The 18397-nt window shown below is 59.3% G+C and overlaps 1 protein-coding gene and 1 long non-coding RNA gene across 8 annotated transcripts in view; one reads left to right on the top strand and one right to left on the bottom strand.

Annotated features, from left to right (window-relative positions):
- Positions 1-2266: 2266 nt before the first annotated feature.
- LOC121134386 lies at positions 2267-5136 on the bottom strand. The gene is made up of 3 exons (XR_005871461.1): positions 4541-5136; positions 3856-3973; positions 2267-2838 (listed from the first exon to the last, which is right to left on the bottom strand). It is a non-coding gene; the product is annotated as an uncharacterized LOC121134386 (long non-coding RNA).
- A 4625-nt stretch (positions 5137-9761) lies between these two features.
- The window catches only part of Grm4 (glutamate metabotropic receptor 4), an 83948-nt gene continuing 75312 nt past the window's right edge, over positions 9762-18397 (top strand). The window contains exon 1 of one of the 7 annotated variants that reach the window (XM_040732097.1): positions 9762-9823. The gene's annotated coding sequence lies outside the window, so the exon portion shown is untranslated. Of the gene's footprint in view, positions 9824-9987; positions 10008-10387; positions 10688-12332; positions 12513-16443; positions 16580-16640; positions 16965-18397 lie in introns of those variants that run through there. The other 6 variants (XM_040732098.1, XM_013124367.3, XM_013124369.3 and 3 more) reach the window with 6 other exon arrangements.

Here is an 18397-nt window from a genome sequence, read left to right as displayed (position 1 = left end):
TGCATGGGTGGGCAATCTGCTGTCACTCTCCCAAGGACACACGTCATCTACTCCCAGATGAAGGGCGTGTCCCTTTTGTCACTGCTGTTTCCGTGTCCTGGCTCTGAGACTGCCTTTCCAGGCTTTGTGCTGTTTGAACAGCTGTGTGTGCCTGGCCCGGTCTCTTCTCAGCATCAGCAGCGGATCCTGTGCTGTGTGGACCTGAGGAATAGTTTGTTCAACATCTTTATACACTGTTTGCATGCTGTGAGTGTGTGTGTGTGCGTGTGCGTGCGTGCGTGTGTGTGTGTGTGTGTGTGTGTGTGTGTGTGCGCTCGCCCATCCACGGCACATGTGTGGGGGTCACAGGACAATTTACATGACTGGGTTCTCTCCTCCTATCACATGGATCTTAGGGGTCGAATTCAGGTTGTCAGGTTTGGAGGCAGATTCCTTTACCATCTCGATGGCCTGATCCAGGTGATATTTTTGGTTAGAGCTGACAGGGCCTGGAGGTCCATTATCTGAGCCCCGGACAAGCCATGTGGTTAAATCCCCTGCCTCAGCCCTTTCTCTGGACCCATGGTGGCAGAGTCCCATAGGGAGCCCTCTGTCCCGTGTCTGAGGGCAGAACTTGGAACTCCTCTCCAGTCCCTCTGCTATCTGTGAGTTCAAGACCAATTGGAGCTACACTGAGAGTTCTAGATCAGTTAGGGCTTCACAGTGAGACCCTGTCTCCATAAATCAGCCAACTGACCAACTGAACAACTACAAAAAATGCCACAGTTTTAAAAAAGTGAGTCTGGAGAGAGATGGCTCAGAGGTTAAGAGCACTGGCGGTTCTTCCAGAGGAACTGAGATCTGGCGCCCTCTTCTGGCCTGCAGGCACACATGCAGACAGAACACTGTATATATAATAAAAAAAGTTAAGCTGGACGGCGGCGGCGCACACCTTTAGTGCCAGCACCCAGGAGGCAGAGGCAGGTGGATCTCCGAGTCTGAGGCCAACCTGGTCTACAGAGTGAGTTTCAGGACAGCCAGGTCTACACAGAGAAACCCTGTCTCGAAACACCAACAACGAACCTAAAAAAAAAAAACAATATCCCCCCAAGAGTGGAGATCAATCAAGGAAGAGCCTTTCAACCTCTGGCCTTCAGATGGGCACATGGCACCCATATACACATGAAGAGGCACGAATGTCACACTAATCATGGTATCTACTAGTGACAACCTTTCTTTGGTGTATGGGGCCTTGCCTCACCGGGGCTGACAAGCCCAGGAGGCTGACTTCTCTGTCACCGTCTCCTGTCACCCATGCCTCTCTGTGGTTGTTGAGGACAACTACCTCAGGGCAGCCTGCTTCACGGCACTGAGAGCATAGCTGTGTGCAGCTAGGCCCCTGCTGTATTTTGTAACCCTGGGACAGTTTTAGGCTGGGGCCTTGTTTGACTTGATGTCTACTGCTTTAATAAAGGTGATGACCAAAAGAAACTCGGGGAGGAGAGGGCTCTTTGGACTCAGGCCCTGATCATGGTCTGTTCCTGATGGAAGCCAAGGCTGGAACCCAGGACAGCAGGAGCCTGGTGGCAGGGACCAAAGCAGAGACCGTGGCGGAGCCCTGCTTACCGGCTCGTTCTCCATGGTCTGCCCAGTCTGCTATTGCCGTGGCTTCCTGGTCCTTTTCAGACAGATGGCGATCACTGCATACCCCTGGCTGGTCCTTTTCAGACAGATGGCGATCACTGCATACCCCTGGCTGGCCACGTGCTCCAGCCTGCCTTCTTACACACCTGAGGACAGTTGCCGGCATGGGCTGGGCCCCACGCCAATCAGTAATCAAGAAAACGCCCCCAGCCTTTCGTGCAAGCCACTCTGATGGTGCCTTTTCCCAGTCGAGTCTTCTTCCTTTTGGTTTTTCTTTTTTCTGTTTTTTTTTTCTGAGACAGGGTTTCTCTGTATTGTTTTGGAGGCTGTCCTAGAACTCTCTCTGTAGACCAGGCTGGCTTTGAACTCACAGAGATCCCCCTGCCTCTGCCTCACGAGTACTGGGATTAAAGGCATGCGCTCTTTTTGGTTTTTCAAGACAAGGTCTCTATGTGTAGCCCTGGCGGTCCTGGAACTTAATTTGTAGACCATGCTGACATTGAACTCATGGAGATCTGCCTGCCTCCCAAGTACTGAGATGAAAGGTGTGTGCCATCACAGCACGGCTTTTTTGATTTTTTTTTTTTGAGACAGGATGTCCTAGGGTTTCTGTTGCTGTGAAGAGACTCCATGACCCAGCAGCTGTCATAAAAACATTTAATTGGGGCTGGCTCATGGTTTAGGAGGGTTAGCTCATCATCATGGTGGGAAGCAGGCAGACACGGTGCTGGAGCGGGAGCTGAGAATTCTAGGTCTTGATCCACGGCAACAGGATGTGTAGCATGAGCATATAAGACATCAAAGCTTGTTCCTACAGTGACCTCCAACAAGGCCACACCCACTCCAACAAGACCACACCTCCTAATAGAGTCATTCCCTGTGGGTCAAGCATTTAAACCTATGACTCTGTGGGGGGGGGCATACCTATTTAAACTATCACATAGTGTTTCTCTGAGTAGCCCTGACTGTCCTGGTACTTGCTCTGTAGACCAGGCTGCCTTTTGCGCAGATCCGAGTTAGTGGTTTGAGGTGCCGTCTGGAGCTTTTAATAAGACTCCTTGTAGCTCCAGCGTGCAGCAAGGATGAGGAGCTGGGGGCTTGGCCCCGAGGGAGACTGCATCTGATTGGAAGGGCTGTCCTTGCTGGCTTCCACACTCGGCATCACATCCCACTCTAGAAACGGGGACCCCGGCACCTCTGGTCTTCTGCCCGGGTCTTTTCCAAAGGGCGCATGTGGATTAGAAAAAGCTCTGTCGTCATTGCAGGTGAGTGTCTGTGCACGAATCTGAGGGCGGCGGCCCAGCTGGGAAACGGTCCTGAAATAGGCCCCCTGCCACCCCCGCTGCCTCCTCCCAGAATCTGTTCAGGTGAAAACAACCCTCTCCATCACGGTGTCTCCGCTCCCTCAGCCGGCGGCTCACACCTGGGCCTCGGTCCTGCTCAGATCTGCGGACGCGGAGGCCGGCCAGCGCTGCACACCCACCACACGGTGGCGCTGCAGGCCCGCGATGGGAGCGCATCCGGGCTGCCGTGGGCACCTAAGAGATGGCCTCTTATTTGAAGGTGGGGGTGTGTGGGCAATTGGGACTTCATCCTGTAGAGAACCCTTAGGACAATTCGTATATGCTGCTACAGGTGCAGGAGGGGAGGGTTGGGGCCCTGCGGGCTCCCCCAGGCCTCGATGCTCACCCTCCCGCTGCTGCTTTTGGCCCATTTCCACGCTTTGTGAAGTCTAAACTCGATGGGTAGAGGAGTTAGCCCACCGGCCAAGCACTCAGATAATGTTAGTTACCCACTCTAAGCCGAATAAACGGGGGAAGCACATAACTTCATCTGCGGGAGGAGGACCACCGAGCTGGGTGCCCTAAAATTTTCCACTTGGGTCTTTAAAGTTGGGGAGAAATTTGGGGTGGAGAAGGGGTCTGGACAGAGGGTGAGAGGGAGCCACTGTGGGGTTGGAAGACTGTGAGGGTGTGGTCATCACCGGAGCCAGCCCAGCCTGGGCTGTGGGGCACTCCTCCAACAGGAGACCAAGGCCAGAGAGGGCTGGAAGAGACACGGGGATGGCCCCGAGTGCCAAGTGTGGTTTTGGCTAGAGATAGGCTGGCCTCAGATCAGGGCTCCTCGGGCTCTCCTGAGCCCCGAGACCACAGATGCGTGTGTGCGTGGCCCCACCCAGATGAGTACCCCAGGCTCCTCCTCGTGCCCATGGTCCTCTCCTCTGACACCTACCTGCTCTTGGAGAAAGCCCGCACTCGGTTTCGGCTTGGCTTTGGATCCTTACACGGGTCCATCCGCCTGTTGCGGGTTGTCAGGGGAGTGGCTGGCTCACGCGGTCTCAGCAGCACACCTAAAGGCACACAAACTTTCTCTTCCCCGTCCCCAGTGACACATCCCTTCCTCCTCAGCCTCGTCCCCACCTTCTCCTTCCTGTCCCCCTCTTCTGCCATTGTGGGGGCCTCATGGCCCACTCCAGCTGGCTGAAAGTCTATTAATATTTCAGTTTGATGAATTAAAGATTCTTTCCTATCCTCCTTCTGATGTCCCAGGAGGGAATTAAGAACGCATCCGATCCAATCAAACGCCATTAGAATGCAGCCCACGAGGGTCGGAGCTGGCAGTGCGAGCTTTTCTTCCCCAGCATGCTTTGTTTTGGGGGTCTGCACTGTGGCGGGGCGGCTGGGAGGAGGCACCTGGAGGAGGAGGAGGAGGAAGAGGAGGAGGAGGAGGGGGGGCACCTGGAGGAGGAGGAGGAGGAAGAGGAGGAGGAGGGGGGGCACCTGGAGGAGGAGGAGGGGAGGAGGAGGAGGAGGAGACCTGGGGCTGCTGGGGAGTGGGAGTGTCCCTGCAGCTGTGACCTCAGCCCCTCAGCGCTGCCCCCCCCCCACAGTCAGAGCTCAGCACCCCTCCTGCTCACCTCCACGGGGATGTTTTCTGGGTCAGTCCAGTCTTTGGTGTTGCGTGCTGAAGATAACCTCAGAGCAGGGTGGATCGATGGCCTCCTCCAAGCTCTGGCAGTGAGCTGTCCCAGGGGCAGGTGCAGCCTACTGTCCATCCTGGCCCTGACATGGTAGGAGGGAGTTCCTGTTAGAGCTCCATGGCCTCTGGCCAGCAGCTTCCTAAATAGGCCAGGGCCGCAGTGTGGCAGAGGGCGCCCTCCGGCCACCGTCCATCGGCTAGGCTGTGTGGCTGGAGGACAAGGGCCACCAGGCCCAGTCGTGGGGGTCCCTTACGCCTGTTCCCTCCTCCCCATGCAGTCCAGAGTGAGTGGCACGCTACATGCGATTCACGGTGGACAGCCGCGGCTGGGGCAGCACCAGTTAGGGCAGTGGGCCTGTGACAGTGCTGGGCCAGGACAGAAGTCGAGGGTCCTAAGGTATGGGTGGCAGGCAGTGTAAGAAGAGATCCAGCAGGAGACTGGATGGAGGGGACCTCCAGGGGTGCAGGCGAGCCTGACACTGCTTCCAGCTCCTCTCCGGGGCCTGTCTCCAGGCAGCTCTCCTTGGTGCCCGAGGCCCTGCCGCTCAGGGGAAGGAGCCACGGAGTAGCTGGTCACTAGGCTGAGGGCGGGAGGAGCTCTTAAATGTTAATTGTATTTTGACATCTGGGCTTGTGACATCCATCCTAATGACATTTGGCTCGCGGCTGACAGCCCCTGGACATGCGGGGAGAGAGGAGCGATGATAAGTAGTTTCAAATTGCAGAGTGGCGAAGAAGCTGGAAAATCCAGTCTCAGGAAAAAAGAGAGGAAGGTGGAGGGGAGGAGAAAGGGGCAGGGTAGGAGGCAGCCGCTCACGGCTGAGCACCAGCTGTATGCACTGAACACCCACCGGCTGTGTGCACTGAGCATCTACCGGCTGTGTGCACTGAGTATCTACCGGCTGTGTGCACTGAGCATCCAGAAGCTGTGTGCACTGAGTATCCACCGGCTGTGTGCACTGAGTATCCACTGGCTGTGTGCACTGAGTACCCACCAGCTGTGTGTACTGAGTATCCACCAGCTGTGTGCACTGAGCATCCACTGGCTGTGTGCACTGAGTATCCACCAGCTGTGTGCACTGAGCATCCAGAAGCTGTGTGCACTGAGCATCCAGAAGCTGTGTGCACTGAGTATCCAGAAGCTGTGTGCACTGAGTATCCACCGGCTGTGTGCACTGAGCATCCAGAAGCTGTGTGCACTGAGTATCCACCGGCTGTGTGCACTGAGTATCCAGAAGCTGTGTGTACTGAGTATCCACCAGCTGTGTGCACTGAGCATCCAGAAGCTGTGTGCACTGAGCATCCAGAAGCTGTGTGCACTGAGTATCCACCAACTGTGTGCACTGAGTATCCACCGGCTGTGTGCACTGAGTATCCACTGGCTGTGTGCACTGAGTATCCACCAGCTGTGTGTACTGAGTATCCACCAGCTGTGTGCACTGAGCATCCACTGGCTGTGTGCACTGAGTATCCACCAGCTGTGTGCACTGAGTATCCACCAGCTGTGTGCACTGAGCATCCAGAAGCTGTGTGCACTGAGTATCCACCGGCTGTGTGCACTGAGCATCCAGAAGCTGTGTGCACTGAGTATCCACCGGCTGTGTGCACTGAGTATCCAGAAGCTGTGTGTACTGAGTATCCACCGGCTGTGTGCACTGAGTATCCAGAAGCTGTGTGTACTGAGTATCCACCAGCTGTGTGCACTGAGCATCCAGAAGCTATGTGTACTGAGTATCCAGAAGCTGTGTGTACTGAGTATCCACCAGCTGTGTGCACTGAGCATCCAGAAGCTGTGTGCACTGAGTATCCACCAGCTGTGTGCACTGAGTATCCACCAGCTGTATGCACTGAGTATCCACCGGCTGTGTGCACTGAGTATCCAGAAGCTGTGTGCACTGAGTATCCACCAGCTGTGTGCACTGAGCATCCACCGGCTGTATGCACTAAGTATCCACTGGCTGTGTGCACTGAGCATCCAGAAGCTGTATGCACTGAGTATCCACCGGCTGTGTGCACTGAGTATCCACTGTGTGTTGGCAGAGTCAAGGGCCTTTGGAGGACTCAGGTGTATTGAGCTGTGTTTGCCACACCCCACATCTGGAGCTGTTAGCTTTTTTGTTGGTTTAGTTTTTTTAACCCTTCGCATCTTTCAAGGCCTTGTCCAAAAGCTTCCTGCTCTGCAGAGCTCGGTCTTGGCAGCCCCCCCCACTCCTAGCCATTCTGAGGTGTGAGGCCCAGATGCTCCTAGGGAACGTGGGGACCACTGCCTCATCTCTAGCTCAGGGGAGGAGAAATCTCACCCTGTCTTCTCTGGGGGGCTGTGCAGGCCTCCCCTGCTTTTCCTTCCTCCTCAGAGGGAAACTGAGTCTGAGGAAGGGAACAGATGCTTCCCTTTCAGAGCAGGGCCTGTGGAGCAGCAGCCAGGGAACAGTGTTGGCTGGGCCTTTGCTCCTCTCTGCCTTCCTGGCAAGTGCTCCTCCAGCCCTGGTCCCCGGGTGCAGCCTTCATGCCGCTGGCAATGGGCAGAGACCCTGACCCCTGGCCTCTCATACTGCATCTCTCCCATGCTGCAGGGTGCTAAGGGGCCCCTGGCACGCCGCTGAATGCAGCCCATCCTGACCCTCATGTGGCAGCACAGCCCTGTGGCTCCGGGAGGTTCAGCTTCACAGATGTGTGTTTGACACCTGTACCACCTGGTCCTGTCAGTCAGAGCAGACAGAAGACGCGGGTCTGAAGGTCCAGGCGCCCTGGGGGCCCTGACCTGGGTATGCTAAGGGCACACAGGGATTTATGGGGACCAGATGGGACTGGAAATTGGAAGGCTAACTTGGTGGCACTGACTGTGGGACCTTGGGGCAGTGTGCACCCCATGTTGGTGGCTGTTAGAGGCTCGGGGAGGGCCCTTCAGCCAGGCTCTGGTGTCCTGTGAGTGTCCCTGAAACTGTGGCTGGCAGAGCAGTTTGGATTTGGGACCAGTAGAGAGGAGACTGCTTTGCTATGGAGGGATCCTGGAGGCTGGCACGTCCCAGAACAGATTCCCGGCCTTCAGGGGTTACTCATCTTGTTCCTTCCCGTCCCTGGGTGAGGGGAGGTATTGCTTCCTGGCTTAACTCACTCTGGAGTCTTGAGAGTCTCAACCCAGTCACAGAGCTGACAGGAAAGTTGGGGGCTCCACATCCAAGAGGACACGCCATGTCCCCTCCCTCCAGCCTGAACAGCTGAGGCTCAGGGCTCTACGGTTGGCCTTCAGGAGACAGAGGCTTGAATGCAGGCCTGGAGAAGCAGGTCCAGCAGAGCCTACACCACTCCCTGGAGCTCACTTCTGGCGGCTGGCTCCCTGGCAGAAGACACCATGGAAGTTCTCTGAAGTGTTTGTCTCCATGATGAACACCAAGAACAAACCAGTCAAGCCAGCTGGGGCCCCTGGTAAGGGCTGATGGGGAAGTGCTTTGGTGGCCTGAGGTGTCATGGCTACCAGGCAGATCTAGTCTCTGCTGGGAACCTGCCTCCGGCCCAGCCGCAGTCTCGGCATCTGCCAGCAACAGTTTCTTTTTTTAATCTCTGAAAAACACAGCCTGCCCAGCCTTTAGCGACACAGCTGGTGGCGGGTGGGGGATAATTATGGCCAGAGTGGAGGCAATACTAAGGGGCAGGAGTAGGGGAGTGGCTGCTTGTAGTAGTTTTGGTTCTAATAAACCACGGCCTGTGTTATTTTCAGCTCCATCCGTCCATCCAACCAAAGGATGCTGGAGATTATGTTCTGTATAGGAAGGGCCTGCTGTGCTGCCCTCTTACAGGGTCCCAGAGAGGCAGCCCCGCTGGGGACTCAATCCCTTTATGCTGGCTTTGTAGGGGAGCCTAGGGGCTGGGCCGCAGGGTGCTCAGCCACAGCTTAGAGATGGGGTGACGGGGTACGATGGATGGGGGACCCCAACTGCAGTTCCTCGAAGAGCCGTGTGCACTTGGCTGGAAGGAGCTCTGCCATCTTCGCATCTGTGGTTGGAGATGCTTGCTGCTGAGGCGGGAATCGTGGCTGTGTCTATCCAGGGGCAGGGTCGCTGGTGGCCCTGTCTGTGTCCCTCCCTGTGGGATCACTGTGGCCCTGTCTGTGCCCCTCCCTGTGGGATCACCGTGGCCCTGTCTGTGCCCCTCCCTGTGAGCGAAGCTGGATCTTGGTGTCAGTTACACACAGAGCACAGATGAATGAACGATCTGGAACGATCTGGCCTCTTCCACCAGAGACTTCATACTGATGGGGTAAAGGAGACATGTGTTTGGGTCATTACATGTGACAGCAACATGAGAGTACCCAGTTCGCCCACAGCTATTCCACACTCCTAAGCTCACTGTGGTCCGGGCTCAGAGCCAGGCACTGAGGTCCCCTGTTGGATGCAGCACCGGCCTTCACAGGCTTCAGCGCTCAGGTGTAGGCCGCCTTGGTGGGGACTTTCTGAAGAGAAGCAGACAGCTCACGAGCTCAGTCCTTCCTGTCCCCAGACTCTCCCAGCAGTCCCCTAGACTCTTTGGAAATCAGGGTCCAGCAGCCAGGATAGCTGAACACCAGGTGGCTCTCTGCAGGCGGGCAGGGGGAAGCAGGCCCCTGGGTCTCTCCAGCTCTGTTATCCTCCCTCTCTCCGGCTCCCCAGGACAAGGCTGGCCACTCCAGGAAGTCACATCTACAGTCTGGGTCCTGCATTTGCAGCTCTAGGAGGATTGCGTGGTCTGTCCCTGGCGTCACTGGCCTCCGAGGCACCCTTTCAGGATCTCCAAAGCCCACGAGAGGGGAAGGGGGCAGCCACCTGCTTCCTCCTGGGGCTGAGGGACTCTTCTTGGGGCTAGCTCCGGCTACCTGTTACACTGTGCTCAGTGGGGTCGGGGGTGGTGGTGGGGAATTGTTCCCCTGCTCTGGGGGCGCTGGCATGCTAGAGGTTCAGCGGTAAGAGCGCTCTTCCCCACAGGCCATGGGACCTGAGGCAGGTGGAGTCGCCTCTCTGGGCCTCAGTTTCCATCCTCAGCACGCTTGTGACATGAGTGTGCAAATGAGCACGCCACGGGGGGGCATATGCCACGTGTGAACGCGGCTCTGAGAAGGGGCCCCGCGGGTGGGGGTTCCAGTGACGCACCGGGTGGGTGTAGCGCGCCCCTCAGCGTCCCTGAGCTCTGCTGTACTTTTCTGGGTGTGCGCCTGGAAGCTGGGTTCCCTGACCCTCGACCCGTGGGGGTGAGGAGGGGTCTCCGCCATGTCTTTGGGGTGCAGGGGTGGCGAGCTGGCGCGCGCACGGGGCTGGGCGTAGGAGGGGAGTCTTCCCGGAGCGGGTGACAACCGGGTGCGGTGGGAGCGGGAGCCGCCAGCGGGGCGGGCGTGGAGGGGTGGCGAGTCCCAGCTTCCGGAGGTGGAGGTGCAGGTGTGTGTGGGGGGGACCCGGGCGCTCGCTCTTTAAAAGGCTGGCGGAAGCGTGGCGCGCTCGACCCGCACTCGCCTCGCGGCGCAAACTTGCGGGCTGGGCTCGCGCGTGCGGTGCGGCAGGGCGGTGGGCGCCGGGAGCGGTGCGGCCCCCCTCGGCCCTCGGCCTGTGCTCCCGGCGCTCGCGCCCCTCCCGCGCCGCCCGGCTCCCTGTGCCTGGCTCGCACGCTCTCATTTTCTCCCCGCCGCCGCTGCCGCTGTCAGGTGCCCGCACCCGGGCCGGCTGCGCTCGCTCCGCAGCCCCGAGCCTCGGCGCACGCAGCGCCCCGCACCGCCTCGCCCGCGCTCTCGGGCTCGGCGGCATTGGCGGCGGCGGCGGCATTGGCGGCATTGGCGGCAGCAGCACCGGCACTGTGGCGGCCGCTCCCAGCTCCAGCATCCCGGGCGCTGCCGCCGAACGCTGCGCGCTGCTCAAAGGCTCCGGCCGAAGCGGCCGCCAGCTCCTCCCCGCCGCGCCCGGGACTGCTGGCGGCTCCGCACCCGGCTTGGTCCGCAGCGTCAGCGCCGCCCGCCGTGGCCCGGGCTCCCGGCACCGACAGCAGCTAGAGGCTGGCCTCCGCCTCCCTGCGCTCCCCGGGCGCAGCCGACCCCCGGCCGCAGCGTTCACCTCGCCGAGGCGCGGTGAGTTGTGACCCGAGAGCACTGGCGGAGGGGACTATGCCCTCGGGTCTCCGGGAGCGCGGGCTGCGGTGGGGACCCCGGCGTTTGGGGAGGTGGCCTCTACCAGCTCCCTAGTTCCGGGAGGAGGGCGCGGAACGCAGGTACCAGGGCTCCCCTCCGGGCTGGGGCCGCCTCTCCGATGCCCCCTTGGGGACCGGGCACAGCTGTCTGCAGACCTGGGGGAAAGTGGGGTGGGGGCTGTGACGGGCTGCACTGATGACAGGTGGAGTTGGCCCCATGGGGAGGGCGACAGTCGCGCGCCCCCCTCTGCGGAAAGGCTAGGCGGTGGGGGCGCGGGCCGGGGTGTGAGCCTTCGCCCCGTGGTCCTCGGCCGGAGGGCAGCGCCAGCCCCGCTCTGAGGCTCCCTTCTCTGAGACCCGCGTCCGGCCCCGGCACCACCTTCGCCACCGGCTGGAACCGGAGCACCTCCCGCCAGCAGTAGCCGCCGTGGTTTGCGGTGGCGCTGCAGGTCCGGGGTCTCTCTACAGCCCCGGGACCCGGGGTCAGGCTTTCTTAACACTTGGGGCCATACCTTCCCCGAAACCCCGGTGAACCGAGCGTCTCTGAGGGATCTGAGCGAGCGCTCGTGTGGCGGGGGAGGTCCCTGCTTCGGGGTCGGTTCCCCGCGCCCGCGGGCTGCCGTGTCCCCTCCCCGCGCGGGGGCGGGGCCGAGGTGGAGGCCCGACTGTGCGCTGCGCCCCCGCACCTCGCGCTGTGAGGCTGTTTGTGCTGAGCTGGGGCAGCAGCACAGCGGCGGGGAGTCCTGAGCCCAAAGGACGAGCGCCCTCTGCCCTTAGCCCTGGGCGACACTCTCGTCGTCAGACAATCCTTGCTGTAGGGGGCACCGGGTTTCTTCTCCTTGTTCGCCTCACTATCCCTGCCCCTGGCCAGGGAGAAAGCTGGCTTTTGGTGACACCTTCTGAGCTGGGCTTTCAGGGCTAGGGTACCCCAAGTCACATATGTGGCAGTGTGGTGGTCACCCCGCTGTGAGCCTGACGGGAGGTGTGTGTGTGTGTGTGTGTGTGAGTGTGAGTGTGTGCGCGCGCGCTCACAGCCACCCGACCTACTCTGGATGGTTGGATTTAGGGCAGACAGGCAGGCCAATACTCCGAGGGTGTCCCTTCTGAGCACCTCAGGCCACTGGAGGTCTCTGCAGCAGAGCCCAACATCTAACCAGCCCTGGGGAGAGGACTCCCCTTCCCGTGCCAGCCCCTTCTTCTCAGGGTGGCTTGGTCTTGGCCCTCTTTCCCCTGGGCTCAGTTCCCCTGTGCACGGGAGGAGCTGAGAATTTAGGAGCTTTCCTAAACCAGCTCTATAGGAGCTCAGAGATGGGGGAGCGGTCACAGAGGACCAGCACAGGCGATGGGGAGGACCACAGAGAACCAGCACAGGTGATTGATAGGGGGTCACAGAGGACCAGCACAGGTGATGGGGGTTCATAGAAGACCAACACAGGCAATGGGGAGGACCACAGAGGACCAGCACAGGCCCTGAGCAGGCTGTGGGGCTGTGGGCATTAGTTCTCAGCAGAAGGCTGCTTCTTGGAGGAGCTCCCAGCCTTGGTCAGATTCTCGTCCTGGCTGGGACTTTTGGGGGTTGGTGTTCCTTCCTCCCTGATCTCCTCCCAGCCTGGAGTTGCATGCCTGCCCTCCTGGGGAACAGATGGCTACAGTTTTCTTATACCTGCCACACCACTCAGGGACAAACATCCCCAGAAATGATCCCTCGCACTGGAAGCTGGCGGTGTTTAACCTAGAGGAACATTCCACGAATGGCGGATCTCCAGGTGTGTTCAGGGAGGGCTGTGGGGACACTCAGCCTCACACAGAACAGGCCCTGAGCCGGCAGGGAGGTGGGAACAGGCCAGCGGCTGGACAGCTTTCCTGGTCTCTGGCCTAGCCGAGGGTACTCTCTTCCTCCTCTGACCTGTACCGTGGCGACTGTACCCTTCTCTTGGAGGCATGGTGTCTCCAGGAGCTTGGCAGCCAGCCTGGGATGGAATAGTTTGCTGGCCAGAAGAGCCTGGAAGGCTCTGCACAGCCTGCCCCTGTCCTGAGGGCCCCACAGCCCAGCCTCGGGACTGCTGGGTCATCTCTACCCCACCCCAGGGGCCAGCTGGTGGGAAGACAGAACCTCTGGACTCCAGAGGCTTGTAATTACAGCCGACAGGCTTGTCCTCTTCCTACAAACTCTGAACAGCAGCCCCTAATTAACACCCACCCCAAGACATCTACCCACCCCTTCTGTCCTCCTCCTCACACCCAGAACCCAACTTTCCAGTAGGCAGGCCCTGCTGGGAGACTGGGCAGCTGGGCTGGTGGCTCCTGCCTCTGCAGAACCACACCTCATGGCACCTGGAGAAGGCATGAGGCACTGGCAGCCAGGCCCAGCCCTGGCAGAAAACCTGCTGGCTGAGCAGGCCCACCTGAAGGAGGGGAGTAGGGATGACAGCTTCCCGCCACTCCTTATGAGACCCTGTTTCCAAGGGTTAGCTCTGCCCAGTCAGCGGGGGATTACCAGGAAATGAACTGAGAGGAAGCTCATGTGGCAAGCCCCAGGTTCCGAGTCTGGGTGCCGGCACCTGTGTGGGAAGGCATTGTGGCGCTGTACCTGCAACTCAGCTCTGGGGAGACAGAGGCACATAAGCCCTGGACTCATGGCTCAGCCGGCCTCGCCTAACCCGGTCTTGCTATGTAGTGAGTGAGACCCTGTCTCAACAGATAGGGAGGAGAGGAAGTGAGGGAGACAGCCGCTGTCCACTTCTGGTCTCCACATGTACACACGTTTGCACGCGTGTGTACAACATCCACACACACTTAGATCACCGTGCACACAACAGGATCTGAGAGCGGGCTGTCTCCCCAGCCCCTGTACTGTTGTCTATGCAGCAGACCCCCCCAGGCTCTGGCTCCCTCTGACCCCCCAGGCTCTGCCCTCTGACCCCCCAGGCTCTGCCCTCTGACCCCCCAGGCTCTGCCCTCTGACCCCCCAGGCTCTGCCCTCTGACCCCCCAGGCTCTGGCTCCCTCTGACCTCACCCCCCCAGGCTCTGGCTCCCTCTCACCCCCCCCAGGCTCTGGCTCCCTCTGACCTCACCCCCCCAGGCTCTGCCCTCTGACCCCCCAGGCTCTGGCTCCCTCTGACCTCACCCCTCCAGGCTCTGGCTCCCTCTCACCCCCCCCAGGCTCTGGCTCCCTCTGACCTCACCCCTCCAGGCTCTGGCTCCCTCTGACCTCACCCCCCAGGCTCTGGCTCCCTCTGACCCCCAGGCTCTGCCCTCTGACCCCCAGGCTCTGGCTCCCTCTCACCCCCCAGGCTCTGGCTCCCTCTGACCCCCCCAGGCTCTGGCTCCCTCTGACCTCACCCCCCCCCCCAGGCTCTGGTTCCTCTTCCCCAGCAGCTCTGCCCCTGCAGGGAAGGTTGTGACGAGGACCCCAAGAGAAGCAGCTGCTGGCTTCAAGCTGGCCTGACCAAGCACCCATCCCCTCTGAGCCCGTGAACCTGCAGGCAGAGGGAGGCTGCTCTGGCTTGTCCCTGTCCTCCGGTTTTTTTGGTAAAACCAGCACACCGAGGACAGTACGAGTCACCCCCTCCACGAGAGCTGATTCCTCCCCTCCAAGTGTCATCCAGAGAACGTCACTGCCCAGCAGTCTCACGGTGGCAGCCAGGTGCTAATGTGTGTGTACACGCACATATTAAATGAATCGGGTAACTCGGTGGGTAATAGTATTATCGGGACCCTGTTCAATTAAAGTAGATATTATCGGCAGTAATTGGGAAATGACAGCCCATAATGACAGCCTGTGCCATTTTAGGCCCCTGTGAGAAGGTCGAGTTAAGCTCCCACTTTCCTGGAGAAGGCCAGGCCACGGGACCAGGAGAGACCCTCCGCTTCTCCTGTGGGTTGTACCAAGGTGTGGAGGGGGGAGGCATGGGACCAGAATTCTGGGCTCTCTGGCTGTCTCCCCACATTCTTGGAGTTTGTAGTTAATGCCAGTGCCCCGGATACAGGGCTGTCTTCAGGTTCAGACACAGATGAGAATCACAGACCAACCCTGAGGCCTGCCGCTCCTGGCCAGATGGATCGGATGGGCTGAGCACCTGACTCCAGGCAGTGCTGGGGCCTGGGGTATCGGGTTTAGGGAGCAGACAGGACAGGGAGGGGGCACCAGCAGTCAGCCGTGGACTCGGGTCTTGTGCAGGGAAACTAGAGACCGTGGTGGCCTCAGGATGGGGAGATGAGACAGGAAGGAAGGGCTGGGCGGGGGACACTGGGCCTGAAGGCAGAGGGGGCAGTGTGGACTTTGATGTCACAGAGAAGGTGGGCAGTGTCTGTGAGATGGGACTTCCTGCTGCTGTGGGCAGCGGTGGTCTGCACAGGTGGCCGTCCTTCTGGGCCTCAGGCTTCCCTTTCTGTTTTGTCGCTGAGCTCAAAGCCCGGGTTTCCCCGTCTGAATGGCGGCCATGGAGTCTGGCTTGGCCTTAGCTAGTCCACCCGCCCTGACTTTGTCCCATCAGGGATCCCTCTGCTTCCTCCTTGTCCTCTGAACATGATGTCATCCTGCTGCTCCTTGACAGAAAGCTAAGCACACATCTCAGGGCCTTTGTCCCTGTGGTCCCCTCCTGACGTCCACTCCGGCAGCCCATGGAGCTTGCCGTCCCTGCTTTACTTTCTGTTTGAGTGCAGCTCCTCAGAGAAACCTTCCCTCATGCCCAAAGGGCTCCTCCCTCCGGTTACCTTCCCTGACCCTCCCCCATCCCCAGAGTCAGCTGCACAGGTATGTGTCCCCGAGTCACAGGGTAGGGCACACTGTAGGCTCATAGCCCATGTTGGAAGGCCACCCCGAATGACTGGACGGGGACAGCCGTGGCAGAAGGGACTGAGGTCTGATCTGTTCGTGGGTGGAGACCTCTGTGGGCTGCAGACGCCGCCGCCGCCGCCGCCTCTGCTGACTGTCCCGGGCTCTGCCTCAGTGGAGCTGCGTGGCTGGCTCCGGGTGGGGACCTGTCTCTGCCTGTCATTGATCGAGCGTGTTATTTTGTGTTCTGAACCGTGGATGAAGCATGGGACACGTAAAAGAGCTGGTCACATGGGCCCCTAATGTGCCACCAACCCCCAGCGTCAGCGTGAGCATAACTGTAATGTTTCTTTCAGAACTGGAGACGATGGGGCAGATTTCCTGGGGGAGGTGGGCTCTCGGCAGCCCCTGGAAGGGCGGAAGTTCAGGGCCGGGATGTCATGTTTCCTCTTCTTAATTCCCGCTGATACCAAGCTGAGGGGTTACTTCCTGTGTCCTTCCCACCCCCTTCTCTCTCCTTCCACACACACGTTTCTGCGGGGCTTGCCCACAACCAGTCACCTCTGAATCAGGCCTGCGTTCTCGCAGAACCCGAAAGGAGGGATGCCCGGGGTGTGTGTGTGTGTGTGTGTGTGTGTGTGTGTGTGTGTGTGTGTGTGTACTGTTTGTTCTAGGACATGGCGGCTTCCCAGTCTGGGAATTTCAGCTCTTTGAGTTGGAGGCTCCCAGAGCTGGGCACCAGCATGACGCTCTCTGCTACCAGCCCGTGGCTGAGGGTCCCAGAGCTTCCCGTTAGAATAAATCTGTCAGCCGGGTGGGTAGAAAGTTCCAGGCGTCTTGGTGCCTTGGCCCTGCCAGTCAGTCCTGCTTACATCATACCCCGAGTTCCACCTCTAGAAACACCGGTGCTGTGTCTCGTAGGGTCTCAGGCCCCTGGGAAGCACTGAGAGTGTAAGGCTGCCGGCCACGCCAGGGTGCAGAGGCCATGGAGGATGCAGCCTGACGCCCTCGTGGGAGGTTGTGTGTTGGCGGGCTGCAAAGCTGCTCTCGGGCAGGTAGGGTTGCTGTGGACTTTCTCACAGGGCAGGGGAAGTTCTGAGTGTGGCCCTGGCGTGTCCCTTTGGGAGGGCAGGGACTCACAAACCAACCCTTCGCGGGGTGGGGAGAGGAGAGGCCTCTGCTTCCCTGTCATTTGCCTTTTCGGGTGCGAGCCGTCTACACAGTGCAGGGCTGAGCCATTCACAGCCCAGTTTTCTGAGCACGGTGGGGCAGGTCGCTGAGCTGGCGGAGCAAGGCTCAGGAGAACGGAGGGGATGGGTGGTCTGGGTTCTAGCTTTCCCTACAGCACCCCAGGGACAGCTTGGTCTTCTGTGTGCCCACATCTCTCCCGGGGCACAGCCCTCAGAGGATCGAGTGTAGTGGCTTCCACCTTGTGACAAGGTACAAGGGTACCCCATTTTCTGCCCTCAAGTCTGGCATTTGGTTGGTTTTGGAAGAGTGAAAGAGATGACTGGAGTTTTGGTGAATCATGATTCTCCTGACCTGGCTGTTGCTCTGTTTGGTTCCTCCTGGATTGGGCCATGCCTGGGGAGGGACGATTGAGATCGGAAAGACAAGATGAACCTTCTCGAGAGGACTCTGCATGGCCAATGAGACAGGTTCCTGAGCCCTCCCTGTGACGGGAGCCCTCAGTTGGTCCACACCCCCCTGGGTTGCAGCCCATCCCAATTATTTCTATACCCTCGTTCACTGCAGAGAACGCTTTGGAAAATGTCTTACCTTCGGCCTGTGAGCTAATGCTATCGGGGGGAGGACTCTCTGCTCCCTGCTGGGCTCCTCCTATGGAACTGTCACTGTCCACCCTGAAACCAGTGGGAGGGAGTAAGGAGGACTAAGCCAGGGACGATGGGAGGGAAGAAGAGGGAGGAGGGAGATGCTGGACTTGCAGCCATCCTGGTGGCTCCTTCTGGGGAGAGGCGCCCCTGGTTGCCCCACGTGAGCTTTGCTGGATATTTAGAAACGTGTGTGTGTGTGTGTGTGTGTGTCTGTCTGTCTGTCTGTCTCTCTCTGTGTATGTCTCTGAATATATATATATATATGTCTCTGTGTGTGTGTGTATGTTTCTCTTTCTCTCTCTCTCTCTGTGTGTGTGTGTGTGTGTATGTATGTCTCTCTCTCTCTCTCTCTCTCTCTCTCTCTCTGTGTGTGTGTATGTGTGTGTGTAGAGTCTGGGGCCTGGGGAATGGACTTCAAAGAGCCCCTTTTCCCCTACAGGTGGAGACCTATGTCCCGAGGGCTGTGTTCTGCTTCCTTTCAGGGTATTTTTATTTCCCCCTTGTTCCTGTTACAGCATCAAAAGATGGGGGGGGGGGAGGCTGAAGGAGGTGTGTCCGCCAACCCCCTTGGAGGAACTGGAATCTTCCTGAGGACCCGTTATGGCCAGGGACGAGCTCCTATCCCAGGAGGGAGTTCATGTGGGAGCCGGGGCAGGGTCGGGGCTCCTGGTTCTGGCCCTGCTCACGGTGGGCTTTCCCTCCCCTCACGCCCTGTGGGTGATGCCCTGAGCCTCTAGGCCCTGTCAGTGAATCCTTGGAAAGGGCTCCGGGCCTGGGCAGGGCCACTGTCACAAGCTATGTCATGCGGGCTCCCCTGGCCCGGAGGTGACTCATACTCTGTCAGGGTCCAAGCCCCCTCCATGCGACACTCACGGGGAAACAGCTGTGACCTCAGCAGGCCTGAGCAACTGCCTGCCACGGCAGTGGAGTGGCCAGAGCATAGGACAACCTGTGCATACCCTGGGCTTCCGGGCTCTGTGGGATGGCCTGAACATCCCCCTCCTCCCCCCACGCAGTGTGCTGTGCTCCATACTGCCC

This window comes from Mesocricetus auratus, unplaced genomic scaffold, assembly GCF_017639785.1.
Source record: "Mesocricetus auratus isolate SY011 unplaced genomic scaffold, BCM_Maur_2.0 Super-Scaffold_100027, whole genome shotgun sequence".
NCBI lineage: Eukaryota > Metazoa > Chordata > Mammalia > Rodentia > Cricetidae > Mesocricetus > Mesocricetus auratus.
Note: the sequence above shows the minus strand (reverse complement) of the source record. Positions and strands in the feature narration are given on the sequence as shown.